This window comes from Urocampus carinirostris, chromosome 5 (assembly GCF_059441175.1).
Source record: "Urocampus carinirostris isolate Australia breed hairy pipefish chromosome 5, RoL_Ucar_1.0, whole genome shotgun sequence".
Taxonomy (NCBI): domain Eukaryota; kingdom Metazoa; phylum Chordata; class Actinopteri; order Syngnathiformes; family Syngnathidae; genus Urocampus; species Urocampus carinirostris.
This window is the reverse complement of record NC_142353.1, coordinates 373,079-392,019: the sequence shown is the minus strand read 5'-3', so window position 1 is coordinate 392,019 and position 18,941 is coordinate 373,079. Positions and strand designations below refer to the sequence as shown.

The 18,941-nt window shown below is 39.4% G+C and overlaps 1 long non-coding RNA gene and 5 pseudogenes across 1 annotated transcript; 3 read left to right on the top strand and 3 right to left on the bottom strand.

Moving 5' to 3' along the window:
* Positions 1 to 626: 626 nt before the first annotated feature.
* Positions 627 to 767, bottom strand: LOC148364929 (U2 spliceosomal RNA; annotated as a pseudogene).
* Positions 768 to 970: 203 nt separating this feature from the next.
* Positions 971 to 1,094, bottom strand: LOC148364928 (U2 spliceosomal RNA; annotated as a pseudogene).
* Positions 1,095 to 2,266: 1,172 nt separating this feature from the next.
* On the top strand, positions 2,267 to 2,438 carry LOC148364927 (U2 spliceosomal RNA; annotated as a pseudogene).
* A 28-nt stretch (positions 2,439 to 2,466) lies between these two features.
* LOC148364926 (U2 spliceosomal RNA) lies at positions 2,467 to 2,749 on the top strand (annotated as a pseudogene).
* A 28-nt stretch (positions 2,750 to 2,777) lies between these two features.
* LOC148364925 (U2 spliceosomal RNA) lies at positions 2,778 to 3,055 on the top strand (annotated as a pseudogene).
* A 5,326-nt stretch (positions 3,056 to 8,381) lies between these two features.
* Positions 8,382 to 17,250, bottom strand: LOC148364924 (uncharacterized). Its single transcript, XR_015850442.1, has 2 exons — positions 16,955 to 17,250; positions 8,382 to 14,532 (listed from the first exon to the last, which is right to left on the bottom strand). It is a non-coding gene; the product is annotated as an uncharacterized LOC148364924 (long non-coding RNA).
* Between the last annotated feature and the right edge of the window lie 1,691 nt (positions 17,251 to 18,941).

Below are 18,941 nucleotides of genomic sequence, written 5' to 3'. Positions count from 1 at the left end.
ATGCACGCTAGCGTGGAGGAGATTTATTAAGAAACGAAGTAACGACTGCAATGTTGCCAGATGTAGCGAAGTAAAAGTACCCTTTTTTATTCACAAATATACTCAAGTAAAAGTATAGGGATTTGAAAATACTCTTAGAGTACAAAATTTCCCCAAACTTACTCAAGTAAATGTAATGGAGTAAATGCCTTTCATGACTAGGCAGGACTGGCCCAAGCCTTCATGGGGCCCTAAGCAGAATTAGATTTGGGGCCCCCTATTACTTGATGATTTGCATACCTACTGGAACTCATTCCATCCTCTACTCCAGCGGTGGGCAACCATTTGTATTCGGGGGCTGCATGTGACATGTTATACTTCTCTTTAAATAGATTAGTTTCATCGAATTGGTTTTGAAACGACTATAATTAGAGCAAAATAGTATATTAGGTCCCCGTTCTAAGCATTTCATTTGTTATTGTTATAAGTATTATTTTTTAAGGGTAATTGTTCTGTCTTCTTTATTCATTATCCATTATCCGTTATCGGTCAGTTCATAATACGCTGCAAAGCCTAGGAGCCAGGACTCTTACTCTCAGCCAAAAGGCCAAGCTAAGGTCCTAGCCTTTAAGCCTTGCTGCGATCATTGCGAATGCACCGTTCCCGGAGGTACTGCAATACCGGGCCGATGCGTGGAGTGGACAGAGCAAGCTCTTATTCCATCTCCGGATTGCAAAAATCAATGATCATGGCTGATCCCCTAGATACTCAGCAGCACGCATAGATATGACTCAATCAAGGTCCTGAAGTCCACAGTCCAAAAATCACAGTGGGGTTTTTAAGGGTTATTGTTCTATCTTTGTTATTCATTATCCGTTATCGGTCAGTTCATAATACGCTACAAAGCCTAGGAGCAGGGACTCTTACTCTCAGCCAAAAGGCCAAGCTAAGGTCCTAGCCCTAAAGCCTTGCTGCGATCATTGCGAATGCACCGCAATGCACCGTTCCCGGAGGTACTGCAATACCGGGCCGATGCGTGGAGTGGACAGAGCAAGCTCTTATTCCATCTCCGGATTGCAAAAATCAAAGATCAGCATAAAGTGGGGGGGAGGGATTTTTTAAGGGTTATTGTTCTATCTTCTTTATTCATTATCCATTATCTGTTATCGATCAGTTCATAATACGCTACAAAGCCTAGGAGCCGGGACTCTTACTTTTTTTTTTTTTTTGGTTTGAACAAATTTATTGACACTAATAACAGAAAACAATCATGACAATCTCAACAGCAATTAAGCACATTCACAATATTATATTCCAATATGACGTTTTTAACAGCAAACACAAAGTGAGGTTTGAACAACCCTTCTCGAAAAACTTATTAGCAATCAAGCATATTCACAATTTCATTATATAACATCTTTGTTAGTGTCAATAGATCCGTCCAGGCCAAAGCCGATTGTCCTCGGTCTGAACAAATCCACCGACACCAACAGCAGCAAAACAAACATGACAATCTCAACAGCCATCAAGCATATTCACAATTTTTTTTATATCTGACAATCTCCATTTAAGCACACAGTCCAAAATCACAGACGCCAAATTGAAGGCAAAATGATAAAGGTACCTAAAATTTGTTGCAGACCTGCAGATTCTGGGTGCCCGTTAATAGTAATCCAAGGAAAAAAAGTGTATATTTCCAAAAGTAAGGGTGGGAAAAATATATATCCATTATTGTCCGCCGTGTCCACAAAAACTCACCTTTACTGGTCCTCACTTTCCCATCAGCGTTGGCGTTTGCTCCGCCCCTCTTTTTTAATTTGCTCGTGCAGAATAAGTGTCTCAAAAAAATACAAATAAATACATTACAAAGATATACAGTTGCAAATACATATTACACATATTTACAAAGAAAGACGGTACATCGAGAGAGTTTTCAAAGCTTTAATAATAATAATATAACTTTCATCCTAAACCGTGCCTTTGGGAGGTAGCCTCACGCTACTAAAGAGACGCTCGCAGGCCTACACATTAATCTGTTAAGGAAGTAAAAGATGTAATAGTAAGGGAACGGTTGTTACGCCCAGGATAGCCCCTACGTTAGGCGGCCGTCACCCCGCTACCAGGCCCGAGTGAAGAGAACGCCCTGGGACCTTTCACACAAGCCGGCCCGCCATCACGGCCCTGCGCTTAGACGGCCGTTACCTCGCTCCCAGAACCAGGGGTGGTTTTCCGCACTATAAGGCGCACCTAAAGTGGTTGATGAACTGAGTAGTTTATGCTTTGCTAAACTGTGTCTCGGCTTTTTGGCCAAAATTGCTCTGTCGGCCCTATGGCACACAGAACTCTAATGAAGCCAGTGATCTTTGATTTTTGCAATCTGGAGATGGAATAAGAGCTTGCTCTGTCCACTCCACGCATCGGCCCGGTATTGCAGTACCTCCGGGAACGGTGCATTCGCAATGATCGCAGCAAGGCTTTAGGGCTAGGACCTTAACTTGGCCTTTTGGCTGAGAGTAAGTGTCCCGGCTCCTAGGCTTTGTAGCGTATTATGAACTGACCGATAACGGATAATGGATAATGAATAACGAAGATAGAACAATAACCCTTAAAAACCCCAAAACCCCCTCGTGGCTGCGCGCGAAGCAATATATTGGTGCTGATGTAGCCATGAGCTTTGATTTTAGCAATCCGGAGATGGAATAAGAGCTTGCTCTGTCCACTCCACGCATCGGCCCGGTATTGCAGTACCTCCGGGAACGGTGCATTCGCAATGATCGCAGCAAGGCTTTAGGGCTAGGACCTTAGCTTGGCCTTTTGGCTGAGAGTAAGTGTACCGGCTACTAGGCTTTGTAGCGTATTATGAACTGACCGATAACGGATAATGGATAATGAATAACGAAGATAGAACAATAACCCTTAAAAACCCCAAAACCCCTCAAGCTTTTGCGTTTTGGTGCATTCTAGGATATTGTAACCTGATCATTGATTCTGCAATCCGGAGATGGAATAAGAGTTGCTCTGTCCACTCCACGCATCGGCCCGGTATCGCAGTACCTCCGGGAACGGTGCATTCGCAATGATCGCAGCAAGGCTTTAGGGCTAGGACCTTAGCTTGGCCTTTTAGCTGAGAATAAGAGTCCCGGCTCCTAGACTTTGTAGCGTATTAAGAACTGACTGATAATGGATAATGGATAAAGAAGATAGAACAATAACCCTAAAAAATGTACCCCCCCACCCCCCCCCCCCCCCCGGCAGATCATCCGCTTCTTCCTTCTTGGTAAAGACATCCAAGGTGTCTTTCTCAATGTCGGAAGGAAACTTGATCATGATGACGTCGTCCCACGCTACCTTACTTCAATACAATCCCGTAAAATGCACGTTTGCTTTTGACACGGAAGCTACGTCATGAGCCTTGTCTTGTGCAACTTGCACGATGAGGTTATGTTTACACTCGTAAATTGTGATCTTCCTCGGCACATATATCCCACCGGTCTAAATCTTACCTCTCATACTCGAGCGCCGCTGGCGGCCCGTTAGAAAAATTACATAAATTGGCCGCATCTCTTAATAAACTGCAGGGTTGAAAATGTCTTGAGTATTTTTTGGACTATTACTGTAGTTGTGTTTTTGTAGAATTTTTGCAGTATATAATACTATTTTGTAATATAATATTATTGTAGTATTATTTTTGTAGTAATTTTATTAAAAAAAATATTTTCAGAATGAAAACAAAATAATATATGAGGACCCTGTTTTTAAACACTATTTGATATTTAGTTTATATTAAGTTTGTAGTAATTGTGTGGTATTTTTGTTGTATTTATGTAGAAGTATTTTTGAGTGGACACATAAAGTGACACTGGGGACAATGTTGGCACCAAAAAAGTTAACCACTCTTGGGGGGGGAGGGCCTAGTGGTATCGGGGCCCTAAGCAGCCTCTTAGTTTGCCTATGCCTTGTGCTCTGTAACTAGGTCTTTAACAACTGTAAGCTCTGTGCAATTCCAATAATCTTGAACATTCACAGGACAGTCCTTTTAGTTTTCCGGAAAACCTTTCAATATTTTTTATTTCTTTCATTTTGCTATCTGCAAACGTTTCTCTCCTTACTTGTTCTGTTCTGTCGGCAGACACGGGTAGAGATGTCACAATCATGTCTACGTATGGCTTTATTTGTGTGCGTTTCTCGCTTTCTTTACATTCGTCTTTGTCCACTGCTCGAGACAAGCTATCGGCGGCATACATGTGTTTTCCTGGTGTGTACATATGTGCACATCATACTTTGGTAGTCTGAAAACGATCTGCTATATTCTTACTGGACAATCATTTAAAGCTTTGTTCATGATAGACACCAACAGTTTGTGATCAGTTTCTACTTCAAATATTTGACCATAAACATATTGATGGAATCGTTCACATGTATTGTATACAAACTTTCTGGTGGTTCATTTTCAATCTGAGCGTACCTGATCTCCACGCTTGTCAACGCTCTCAACATGGCGGCGCGACTATACGCAGCGGCTTCACGTGTCTCTCCAGTAAATCTTTTTACTCTAAGTGTTCTTTTATCTCTCATCTTTTCTTTGATAAATACCTGTTCGGCAACTATCACCTTAAGTCGCCAGGAACTTATTAACCTGGGTCTAAGATTAGATTTCGACTCATTTCACGATTACAACACCAACAACAACATCCCAAAGGGCATACGAAGACCACCGGGATCTCCCTGGGTTACCTGCCCGCCCAACAAGCGACGGAGACGGCGGAGGGAACGTAAACAAAAACGAGGCTCTCGGGGAGGCTTAGCGGAGAAGCTAAAAAGACGACCACACCGACAAGCGCTTCCGAGTATCTTCCTGACCAACGCCAGATCCATCGTACACAAAATCAGTGAGCTTGAGCTGCGGATAGCTACCAACAGCTTCGTACGGAATAGCAATATTTTTGTGATCACGGAGTCATGGCTTGACCCGCGGATCCCCGACGCTGCAGTTCAGCTAGCAGGACGCACGCTACACCGATACGACCGCAACGAAGACTTCGGCAAAAAAAGAGGTGGGGGACTATGCATTTACGTACATAATGCGTGGTGCAATAACAGCAGAATTATTGATGCACACTGCTCGCCCGATCTAGAGTTTCTGGCGGTATCGTGTAGACCATTCTATATACCGCGAGAGCTAACTGTGCTCATTGTGATAGCTGTTTACATTCCTCCGGATGCTAACGCTAGCACAGCGCTAAACCTCCTGCTCGCTGCCATAAACAAACAACAGCTTGCACACCCCGACGGAGCTTTCATTATCGCTGGCGACTTTAATAAGGCATGTTTAAGGACTGTTCTTCCAAATGTTTTTTCAACATGTGAACTGTGCAACAAGGGGTGAAAAAACTTTGGACCGCGTTTACAGCAACATCAAAAACGCATACAAAGCTTCCCCCCCTCCCCCACCTAGTAAATTCCGATCACCTATGCCTATCCCTTACCCCCTCATACACCCCCATCCGAAGGAAAACAAAACCTGTAACGAGGACAATACAAACGTGGCCTGAGGGAGCCCTCTCCAAGCTGCAGGACTGTTTTGATCAAACTTGCTGGGAGGTATTTGAACACCATGACCTTCAGAAATTCACTGACACTGTTTTATCCCACATCCGTTACTGCACGGATGAAGTCACAGTATATAAAAAAATCAAAAACTACCCAAATCAAAAACCCTGGAGGTCCAGCGAGGTGCGCACCCTCCTCAAACACCGCAACACCTCCTTCAGGTCTGGAGACAAGGCTCTTCACGGGGTGGCCAGGGCTGACCTGAAGAGAGGCATCAAGAAAGCAAAAGCAGCCTACACAAGGAGGATCGAGCACCTCTTCGCTGGAAATGACCCGAGGAGGATGTGGCAGGGCCTTCAACACATCACCAACTTCAGAGGCCACAACATGGCAACTGTTGAGGCTGAGGCTTCACTAGCTGAGGACCTTAATCAGTTCTTCGCTCGCTTTGAAGCTGGAAGGCCACAAACAGCCACATCACACCCACCAACAACCAGCAGCAACTCCCTCACATTTCAGGAGCACGAAGTTAGGCGTGCGCTGAATACCATAAACCCCAGGAAGGCAACTGGCCCGGATGGAGTACCAGGGAGGGTACTCAGGGACTGTTCCGATCCGCTGGCTGGGGTCTTCACCACCATCTTCAACCGGTCCCTGTCACAGGCAACCGTCCCACCTTGCCTCAAAACCTCCACCATCATTCCCATCCCCAAAAAGTCAGCAGTGGAAAGCCTCAACGACTACAGGCCTGTAGCTCTTACGCCTGTGGTCATGAAGTGCTTCGAGAGGTTAGTGTCCCGGCACATCAAAAACTCCCTGCCACTCACACTGGACCCCCACCAGTTTGCCTACAGGGCAAACCGCTCCACTGACGACGCCATAAACACAGCACTTCACACCGTGCTGAAACATCTGGACCACCGGGGGAGCTACGTCAGAATGCTCTTTCTGGACTTCAGCTCAGCCTTCAACACCATTATCCCGGAGATCCTGGTGGAGAAACTTGCACACCTAGGACTCTCTCCCTCCATCTGCCACTGGATAATGGACTTCCTCTCCAACCGCCCACAGTCGGTGAAACTCGGTACCCACGTCTCTCCCACCCTAACACTGAACAGTGGCTCCCCCCAAGGTTGTGCACTGAGCCCCCTGCTTTTCACCCTCTACAGCTCCGACTGCTCACCGACCCACCCCACAAACACTATAATTAAGTTCGCTGACGATACCACCTTGATCGGCCTCTTCTCTGAAGGGGACGAGGCGGCATACAGGGATGAGGTGGAGTCACTTTCAACGTGGTGTTCGGAAAACCACCTCATATTGAACACCACAAAAACAAAAGAACTGATTCTGGATTTCAGAAGGAATGGCAGGAATCCAGCACCACTCACCATAAAAGGAGACTGTGTAGAGAGAGTCCACTCTTTCAAATTTCTGGGTGTGCACATCTCCGACGACCTCTCCTGGTCTGCAAACACCAGAGCGGTGGTAGGGAAGGCCCAGCAGCGACTGCACTTCCTGAGATTGCTCAGGAAAAATAACCTAAAACAGCAGCTGCAGGTGTCCTTCTACAAAGCCACAGTGGAGAGCATCCTAACATACTGCATCACGGTGTGGTATGCTGGGTGCACAGCAGCAGACAGGAAAAAGCTCCAGAGGATCATCAAAACAGCCCAGAGAATCGTCGGCTGCTCTCTGCCCAGTCTGGAGGACATTGCCTGCTCTCGCCACCTCAGCAGAGCAGAAAACATCATCAAGGACTTTTCTCACCCCGGCCACCACCTCTTCGACCTGCTGCCTTCCGGCAAGCGCTACAGGTCACACAAAGCAAAAACAAACAGACTCAGAGACAGTTTCTTCCTCACAGCCATTACCACCCTAAACAGACACCGCACAAAAAAACTGAAAACTGTTGCAAAAAACTACCTCACACGAATGTAAAATGGTACTCACGTACATGCTGTCTGCACTATGTTTGTTCACTGCTCAAAACAGACACCGCACAAAAAAAAAACTGAAAACTTGTGCCAACACTACCTCATACGAATATAATGGTACTCATGTCTATGTTCTTGCACATGTCGACTGCACTACGTTTACTGCTCACCTTGCACAATGTCTGACCATTTCCTTTTTTCTGCACTATGATGTCTATGTTTTCACCAATGCATATGCTGACTATTTTTTTGCACTATGATGACTTTGCACCAAATGCAATATTGCACAACCCTTACGATACCAACGGTATCACGACAACACTGTATGTAACATCCCACATGCCGACATTTCTTGTGTAAATACCATATAAATTATAACTATAGCCTTATCCCCCTTGTTTTATAACCTTATCCTCTCTGTTCCTTTATCTTCTTGGCTCATACCTCACTGTAAATGTGTAAAACTGGAGTGTCATGCCCAATTTCGTTGTCACAATATGTTAACCCATTTTGTAACAATGACAATAAAGGTATATTCTATTCTATTCTATTCAATGCCTAAGCAACCGGTGACCATTCCTCATGGTGTTGATGCAACAATACTGCTCCCAGACCGTGTTGTGATGCGTCTGCTGAGATCCTGGTGCTCTTCTCTGGATCATAGAATTTGAACACAGGCTCTTTTGTCAGTTTCTTTCAGCTTTTGAAAACATTGTCCATGCTTGTGGGATCACATCCAGTCTTTTGTTTGCTTAAGAAGACTTCTAAGTACAGATGTCTTAGTCAACATTTGAGGTATTGTCAAAGATAGTCATTATTAAGACTCTTTGGTGGCTGTATTTACACAGATAAAATACATATATTGTTAAAAACTACATGGTGATAGCAGCTGCAAAGTACTCACGAGGCTCCAAGTTGGTTAAAAAAAAAAAGGGAAGCCCAAACGGTGGGCGTGGTTTATTATACGTCAGTGAAAACAGGACACACATCAGCACGACTTCACAATAAAATATAAGATTGATAAAAGCACAAAAGATGTAATTACACTCATTATTGAAACGTTACTTTATATGTGTGTGTAAAAAAGATTGTTTTTAAATATAGGAATATAAAAACAAGTTATTTTCATTAGACTGAATTCTGAGAGATGCACATCCAAAACGGCCAACTTACATTCCCCCCTGTTGTGAATTTCGAAGAATTTTATGGAAGTGACATCAAATTGGTAATTTCACGGAGAGGCAAAACCCTTCAAAAAGGAAAAACTTCCTCTCCTCCAAGGAATGTCTTTTTCTGGAAAAACAGAGGATAAAACAAAAAACAGACAAAAACATGCGAACAAAAATTTTGACAACTCAAACGAACAAAAAGTAGCCTTATTTTTAGTGTGGTTCATTTTTTTCAAAAATGAAGACATATCTCTAGTTAGGCAATTGTTAACTATAAGGTCATTGATGGAGACCGCGAAAGTTAAAATAAACAGAATGAAAAGAACCCCAAAATCCTTTTCGAAACTGTAGCATCCTTAGTTAGGCAAGAGGTTAGAATACGATTGCATTGTGGTAATTTATTAAAAATTATATGCATAAACAAACCTTCAAAACCCCTTTTCATTAAGAAAAATATTGAATTTTATATCCTAGCAAATATAATTGGCATCAAATGTATAGAGGTCTTTCAATAGAAATGAAAACAGAATTAAAAATATTATTAGACTGTCACCTGTTACCAAGATTGATCCATCATCAAGATTGAGACCTAATGTCTAAACCTTGTCATAATACGTTCATTATATGATATGATTCACGTGAAAATACCTTTTTTTCTTCTCTTCTATTATCTCAATTGTCAAAGGTTTTTTGACCTAGCATTTGAACCAAGTATTTGTTTAGAGAATAAACAAAAATGTCAAAGAATCAATCAATTAATCAGTGTTATTTTTGATTAACCCAGTAACTATGTTTATAGTTGTGGGGTCCGATGTGTAAGTATGTGAGACTTGTGGAATATCTGGCTATTATCAATGAAATTGTGTGATGTGTGAGAGCTGATACCAATGTAAAAAAGGCAGTCTTTAAAGTCTTGATTTCAACAAAACAATAGCAGAAATTGAACCAAACTCATTTCTTCCCACTGTTTTTGGAGTCTTATTTTGGTGCTTTTACGACCACCAGTTTTCTAGATATCATTGTGGAGTCCGAAACCTATTCTTTCGGGAGAATAGATTAGGAGATTATTGGCGGCTTTGATGCTGTTTTTCATGAGCATGGCCACCGTCATGCATCCCACACCTCCTGGCACGGGCGTGATGATGTTGGAAATTCGTGTGGCGGCGATGCTTGTAGATGAGGTGAGACCATCCATTTGTCCACATTGGACCTCACCTCTTTTCGGATCTGGCGAGCTAACTTCTTCCCTGAGATGACAACGACCTCTTGCCTCGAGGCGGACGTGTGTAGGAGACACAGCTGATGGCGAGAGTGCTGGCACACTCCCCAGAGAGTCCTGACCGCTGCCCTTGTGAAGAAAAGTTAAGTTTGAAGCACCCTGGGCTGACAGAACTACTTCATCTGGTCAGCAGGGGTCACTATCTCCTGTGTGGATGAGAGAAGCATAAATGAATACCGTAGAAATGGATATTTAGCGAAAGCTATAGATGGAAAAAAGGATAGTTAGAGGGACTTAAAAATTTGTTTTAATAGATTATGCTAACCATATTTAATTCCCCCCTGTTAAGACACTTTTTGTGGCTCAATTTAACTTAAAAAAAACAACCAATTCATTTATAGATTCGTATATTTTCTTAAGCTATGTTTATATTTATTATAAGTGAAAGCAAAATCCCCACTATAAGTTGCCATATCCATTTTGAGCATTATATCCCAAAACTCCAACTCGAAGATAAACAATTTTTTTTAATTGTTAGTAAAAAAGCAAAATTTGAGATTTAGAACTAATTCAAGTCACTGAATCACTTTAACCATTATTCTTGTCAAAATCATTCACCCTGATTTGAGTGAGTGTTTTCTCTTTTGTGGATTGGTCACATTTTATTTTGATTAATGGTTTCCCAATTGTGGATTGGTCATATTCAAAAAATTCTGTATGCACTTTTATTTTCATTTTCTTTTGATGTTAAATGTGTTATCTTGCTGTTGGCCATTCCCCTCGAGGCAGATGACCAGGGTCGATTGTTAAATTATAAATTTAGCCAAATAAAACGTTTTTATTGCTATGATTCACTCTTTGTTTTGCCTTTTGTAAAAATAACCTATGTATAATCTTTTCAGTAAGTAAATTTGTTCAAAATAACAGTATTTTGCAAAGAAAGCAGGTAATTCACGCTCAAAGTGAATGATTTTGCCAAAAATGAAAAATACCGTCCAAAAATGTTCCCAATGTGGGCGATACTCTTAATAGTGTATGGTTATTCTAATTGATTATTGTTAATCAATTTGACAAACATTTTAATTGTGTTATATTATAACATTTCTTTTGTGTAATATTTTTCTATCCGTCCAAATTTCATAATTTGAATTTCAAAAAACAGTTATATGGAGAGCTTATTCAGAAGACAATTTTTAATCAATTGCGGACAAAACTAGGTTTCAACTCTTATTTTAATGAATATCTCAAAACTTCCCCCCTGAGTTAAAACCTAAGTTCACTATTTATGAATACAAGTGAAATAAGATAGCATTTATAATTTTGCAAGATAAATTTATCAATCTTCCTCGCGTACATATACACTTTTTATTAACAACACTCTATATAACTTCAAACAGACGTATTCTTGAATGTTGTTGTTTTTCAGTCTTTGATTTGCGTATTACACATTGTATTCATCATTTGAATGTTGCTTTTGGCCCATCAAAAGTACTTTTTCAAAATGTGTCCATGTCAAACACGAAATGACTTTATTGTCTTTTTTGTCAGTTCCACTGACATCGATTCCAGGAATCTCCTGTTAGCTGCCTGAAAAGCAGCTGGGGTGTCCTCCATCACCCCCGTAATCTCGTTGATGAGCGCAGCTGGGATATGCTTCAGCACCCCCTTGGCCTTGCTGTTGATAAGCGGCGCAGACAATAGATGAATAATGTCTTTGTTAATTTCTCAACTGAGTTACCCATCACGGCAAATAACATTTTATCCATGACCTCTTTTTGACAGGTTGATACGCCCTTTGGAGAGTGCATTGACTTTCAAAAAAAAAAGGATTTTGTGGAATTCAGTGGCACTTAGAGTCTCATCAATTTTATCATGCTTACGTACTGGGATGTCTTAGTAAATTAGCCGGATTTTTCAATGTCTTAAATTTTCCTCTAAATTAAGTACTAGTAGACATTATCTTAGTTTAATTAACTTCTAGCCATTTATTTCCCGTGCAGTTGTATTTTTAAATTATCATGACATGTCTCGAAATCAATTAATCTGTTATTTTTAATTCCTATGATCCTTTCCAGGATTAATCAATTTGTTTGTCATTGTCTTCTAAAAAATGCTTTTCCATGGACACTGTTTCCTTTTAACTTAACCAAACCATAAGTCAGTATTTGTTACACATTTATTAATCATTTGTCAATCGTAAGACTCATTCTAAAGAAAATTAGTGTGGAATCAATTGTCTTCCCAGAGGATCCAGTCCTTTGGGCTTAAACTCAAAATTCCAAACCCTCACACTATCTAATCATCAAAAAAAAATCTCAAAAAATCTCAAAAAATGCCAAATCAAACTCAATGTCAAAAACTTTCTAATTGTATTTTCCTCTATCTGTAATCATAATCAATCTTTTGTTATTGATTCAATATAAAGCAATGCATACTTGTCACTTATGTATTATCTTGTTGACTCGTATTTATATTATATTATTATCATAATCTTTTATTCTGCGCAACAATCTTTGTTTCTACGCAATAGTCTTTGTTCTAAACAATAGTCTTTGTTCTAAGTTATAGTCTTTGTTTTATGCAATAGTCTTTGTTTTATGCAGCCCTTCGAGATCCCTTGTGATTAAGGCTATACAAATTAACATGATCTGGCCCGACTGTTAATACTTGTTTTTTCTTTTTCTTTTCTTTTCTTTTTTAAAAGAAACATTTCATTCAGTGACTGAAATAGCTTCAGTTACGTTTCTAGTCTCGAATTTTCTTTTCTGTGTTAATTTGTCCTCATTTTCAAACTTCTTTCAAAATTTTGATTATTTTATTGAGAGTAATCTATTATTGAATATGAGAAAAAAACTAAGGAAATAATAATAACCTTTTTACGTATTACTCCTCTTTTGAATTTGTCCATTTACGAACGAGAAGATGGACACTAAAATTATGGACGGTTTCCAGTCATCTTCTTTACTTTTCTCGTCCTTGCTTTATTAGGAGCAAAACTACACGTTTTAAAAGTTATTACCCTTTTGCTATTCGTATATTCAACGAGAAATGATTAGTTTGGTTACTTAAATATTCTTTCTTTTTAAACTATTCTTTATATTTATCTTGTATTATACACTCAGTGTTTTCATTTGCCCATGTACCTGTGTCCTAGACGCATCATTTATGCTGGGCACGCAACTTTTTTTCCTTCAAACTGTCATTATCATTTAATTACTCTTTAACAAAGATTTACTGCACTACAAACTTTTCATTGTTTTGCGGTATGAGTTTTTATTTTTCTGCACGCCGATCTTAGCTAACGAGATCTCGTCGCTTCGACATTACGTCATTGTTGGTGGTAGTTGTTGTCGAGCGAAGGTTAAGCCAGTCTTTTTTTTTTTTATCAGACAAACGGCTTTTGGGGCTCAATTCATTAAAGAGAGCTTGCTTTTAAACGGCTCTTTTGCTTTGTTGATTGATATTACGAATTATGTTGTACTAAGAAGTTAAGGAAAGAAGGAAGTACAGAAAGTAGAAAATGGAAAAAGACAAGCCTGTGGTCATTCGCCATTACATCAACAATTAGATTCAGAAAATAAATTAATAATTTGATGATCAAAACTGAATGAATATGCAAATATATACTATATTTGTCACTGATTCACTACTTCAATCTTTGTATCACTAAATTTTAGGGGCTCATAGATCTCTGCCTAGATCTATAAATCTTTTAGCAAGCTAGTTCACGGAATTCAAAATCCCTTAGGGGCAAAAATAAACTCCGTACACTACAATATCTCTATTAATCTATTCTTTTACATCTATCACATTATCATTATTGATAGTTCAGTTTTAAAATTATTTCATATATATATATATATATATATATATATATATATATATATATATATGGTGCCCTACGATTGGCTGGCAACCAGTTCAGGGTGTCCCCTGCCCACTGCCCGATGATTGCTGGGATGAGCTCCAGAACCCCCACGACCCTACTGAGGATAAGCGGTGTAGCTAATGAGATGAGATGAGATATTTATATGTGTGTGTGTGTGTGTGTGCAGCACGGCGGCCAGCACGTGTGCGGCATAGTACTAAGGACCTGGGAACCTCCTGTGTGTGTGTTCAAATCCAGCCACCAGGCTTCCTGTGCGAAGCCCGCATGTTCTCACCGTGTTTAAATTGGTTTCCTCCGGCTATCCGGTTTACTTTCACCTTTCAAAAACATTCATTTCAGGTGGACTGGCTGGTCCAAATTGTCCCAAAGTGTGATTGAGCGAGTGAATTGTCTATCTTTGTGTGCCCTGCAATTGGCTGCAACCAGTACAGGGTGTCCTCTAATCACTGTTCGATGATCGCTGGGATGGACTCCAGCGATCCCGCTACCCCACTGAGGACAAGCGGTGCAGCTGAGGAGATGAGATATACCTATCATGTTTATGGTTCATACCGGCCGCATATGAACACAAAACATTTTCTGGTTCTCACCTGTAACACCCTTAGTGTTGACATACTCCTTTAATATCATCAAAATTGGTAAATTACTCACCGTTGTTAATCCCATGTAATACCTTCATCATCGTTATTAGTGCTACCTTTCCTCATTGTTCCATCTCCCATTTCCTCCTCGGTGGGCCATGGGGGGTTGTTGAGTCCAAATGAGACAAGAACCAAAATTCTAAAACTTCTAAAACACAGTTAGTGCAACACTTTTACTGTAAATCAAACTTTACCTTTCCTCCTTTGTAGTATTTTCACGATAGTTCCCTAGTAATATTTTTGTAGTCTGTAATATTTCTTATTGTGGCAACGAAATAGTGTAGTGTTTGTATGGTATTACTATAGTATTTTTGTAGTAGAATTTATATTATTGTAATACTTTGCCATCTCATTTCTTGTTCTTTTTTGGTTAACTGCAAATGAATGGCTGGAATAAACCCTAGAGGTTTAATTCCGACCCAATTGTGGAAAAAAATATTTTGATTAATTTGTTTACCCCTGTGCTCAGCATCTTTTTCTATAATACAATTTTTATGTATTGTGTGGTATGCATCTTCTTATTCTAAAGCAAAACAATATGTTGTATATGTTTATTTGCCTTCAATTAGATATTCATCCTTTTAATAATTTTCTTTTATTTTTATAGCTTATCTATAAAAATACTGTTATATGTTTTGCACAATGCTGACAATTTTTTGCACTACGATGACTATTTTTCACCAAATGCAAATTACACAAACCTCAACTGTATGTAACATCTTACATGCAAATATTTTTGTGTTAATGATGTATTAATTATAACTATAACCTTATCTTCTCTGTTCCTTTACCTCACTTTGAAGATGGAGTGTCATGCCAAATTTCATTGTCAGTCACAATATGTTAACCCATTTTGTAACTATGTCAGTAAAGGTATATTCTATTCTATTATAAATGGTCTGCATTCATATAGTGCTTTTCAAGACCACGAGGAACTCCAAAAACACTATATAATATGTTGTTTTTCGTACTTAGCCAATTTTCAACGAATTATTTTTATTTAATTAACTTTTCCCTTTATTTGTTCCTTGTATGCTTCTTTTTCTTCTCCTTAATGATTTACTTTCTTCTACTAACTCACCTTTTTGTATTTGTAACTTCCCTACCTGCTTTGCCAACAATTCATTCTCAACATAACAGTTTAATGGGAAATTGACGTATGACCATCTCACTTAATTTTAGCTTCTTCTTTTTTCTTCAAACCAATAAAATCTATTTTAGCTTCACCTACTTAATGTGAAAATGACGTGTATTGGTCTACAACGAGTCATTTTACTCATTTGTACTACACTCATTGAATTTTTCCTCCATATTCATTGAAAAGAAAGTATTTATTTGCTCTTTTACAATAATTTTGTATAAAAATTCTTTTATCTCAAATTAATCCATTCTAATTCGCTTGATTGGATTTTTCTTCGTCTTTACAGTCCTTAATTTTCCAATTTTGAACTGTAAACCGGAATATTTTATCTTTTTTGTTATTATTTTATCTTTTCTTGGTGTTATTCTGGCCTCAACTTAATTTAACGCATCTAAAATAACTCAAACATAATTTTTCTAAACTTTTCACTCCTGAATTTATCGTTTTCCAATTGAAAAACAAAAAAAATTTTGGACCGGAAAAAAAATATTTTTGGGAACTCCATAGGCCCGCGGCCATTATGTTGCGCACCGTTCGTGTTTAACGCCAATTTTCCAAAAAGTGAACGTTTTCGATTCCTTACGAGATGTGCTATCGGTTCCACCCAAAACAATATATTTTAAACGGTCTTGCTCTTTAAAAAAAAAACGTTTTTCTCGATTCAAAGAGCACTTTCACCTGCGACTTTTTCCTTTTTTTTTCTTTTTTTAAGTTAAGGAGGACTCTCCCGTTTGCGACGATTTTGCTTCGATTTTTCCTATTTTTTTTCTTTTCAGTTACGTTCAAGTTACGTGGGCCGATTTAAAGCCAGCGCAAGACAAACATATATGACAAGAAGAAAGAGAATATAGGACAGATGCAAACAGACATTTCACAACATTGAATGGACAATGAGACAGACAGAGCGCCCACAAAAATTTGCTTAATTTAATCTAATTTAGTTAGTGTACACTATCTGAAGCCATGCAGTTTATTTAATTAACTTTTGTTAAGTTTTCCTTTACAGAGGGGGTCGTTTTTTTACGACCCATTGTTTGAGGGGGAATCTCTCCCTCCTCCTTCCCGCGCGGGTTTTCAGTTCATCCGAAACCGTCGCAAACTTATTAGTTTGAGTAATTACAATATTCGTATTGTCTTGGATGCCCTTTTTTGCACCCGAACCGTCACAAACTAATTTGGTTTGAGTGTTAAAATAAATTGTATCTTCTTAGATGCTCTGTTCTCACAAAGTCTATCTGGATTCGTCACAAACTAATTTAGTTGAGTTTTTCCAAAACTAATTTCGCCTTAGTATTAAGATACTTATTTTCTTGGATGCTATTGTCGACACTATTTCCTGCCCTCTGTGGAAAAACTTAATTTATCTTATTGGAAAAATGGCTTCATCTTAAAATGATTCCAAATGTATATTTTAGTAAATGTATTTTACCTGAGCAAGTACAACAGTCTGGTCCGAATGTAGCCCGCCTTTAGTTGACTCCAAAGCATTAGGATGCTAACCTCGGTCGCTAACCATGTGCTCCCATGTGCTACCAATTTTTTCATCCGAATCCTTCTGCATCGGCAAAAAAACGTTGTACACCCGGAAGTCTCGGCACCAATTGTCAAAGGTAGTCATTATTAAGACTCTTTGGTGGCTTTATTTACAGATAAAATACATATATGGTTAAAAACTACATCGTGATAGCAGCTGCAAAGTACTCACGAGGCTCCAAGTTGGTTAAAAAAAAAAGGGAAGCCCAAACGGTGGGCGCGGTTTATTATACGTCAGTGAAAACAGGACACACATCAGCACGACTTCATAATAAAAGAATATAAGATTGATAAAAGCACAAAAGATGTAATTACACTCATTATTGAAACATTACTTTATGTGTGTGTGTGTGTGTGTGAGAAAGATTGTTTTCATATTTAGGAATATAAAAACAAGTTATTTTCATTAGACTGAATTCTGAGAGATGTACCGTATTTTCCGCACTATAGGGCGCACCGGGTTATAGGGCGCACCCCCAAAAAATAGTTTTTGGTCCTATATCTTCCATAGATAAGGCGCACCGGTTTATAAGGCGCTACAATGGGAACGTCGACAAAACAGTCAGATGATTCAGTCAAACTGATTACCCCCTTAACATTCCCAAAGCTTGCAAAGAAGCAAATACGTGTCGTAGACACGTGCGGATGCGGTGTCCGTACGATGTCACTCAAATGCATCATTTCAAATATCATTCGGAAGGTTAAAGTCTTGGGATTCAAGAAATGCCTACCATTCCCTAGTTTCTATTTTCTTTTTCGCTCGCAACTTTACTGTGCATATGACAATAAACACTTGGAATTTAGTTTAATTCACTCAACTCATCACAGCAACATCAAGATCGTTCTAAAACATGATACCGGGAAAATATAAAGCCGCGTAGCTCACCTAAGTTCTCATGTTTAATAATGATACGCAATCATGGTCTTCTTACAACCGTGAGTGTAGTAAATCCAGGAGAGTAAAATGTTTACAAATACAGACTAATGAAACATGTTTCTTTACAGTATGGCGTAGTTTAGCAAGCTTGCTATTCAGTCATCTTTTTCGGCCAATTGCAGGGTTTGTTTTGGCCCTCTAGCCAATCCGAGGCTCCGAATAACTTCAGCCAATAGCGATCGATTTAACGGATGATTGACACATCTTTTTCGGCCAATTGCAGCGTTTGTTTTGGCCCTCTAGCCTATCAGAGGCTCCGAATAACTTTAGCCAATAGCGATCGATTCAAATGATGATTGACACATTGGTTAGCCAATGAAACGCCGGTACATAAATCCCAGCATACACCGCGGACTACTCCACGTTCGGGGGAAAATCGAGTCGGCGGCTGTTGCGTAAGTTGCGAGACCTTGCGATTTAATATTGAGCCATATATAAGGCGCACTGTATTATAAGGCGCATGGTCAGCTTTTGAAAAAAATTAAGACTTTTAGGTGCGCCTTATAGTGCGGAAAATACGGTACATCCAAAACGGCCAACTTTACAGGTATATACTTGGCAAGATAGGTCACCATTCCTAAAACGTCTCACCTCATCTTTTTTGGTTGGTCTTTCCCTGTTGTTGATCGCTGAAGTTTTTCTCGTGTCTGGTTTTACTTCTTCGGCGGTCACAACTTCTCCCACGAAGGTAAGTGATTTCACATTTTTATCCACACATATTTTATTAAGTGGAGGTAAGTCAAGTCAAGTCAAGTCATTTTTATTTGTATAGCCCTAAATTACGAAGAGTCTCAAAGGGCTTCACAGATTATTACACTATATTACACAGACTATTTTTCAGCCGACGAGAAGAGTAGGTTATTCATATGCTATGGAGTAGAAGTGTGTTTTAAGTTTAGATTTAAACATTTCCACTGAGGTTGCAGATCGGATCTCAGGGGGAAGA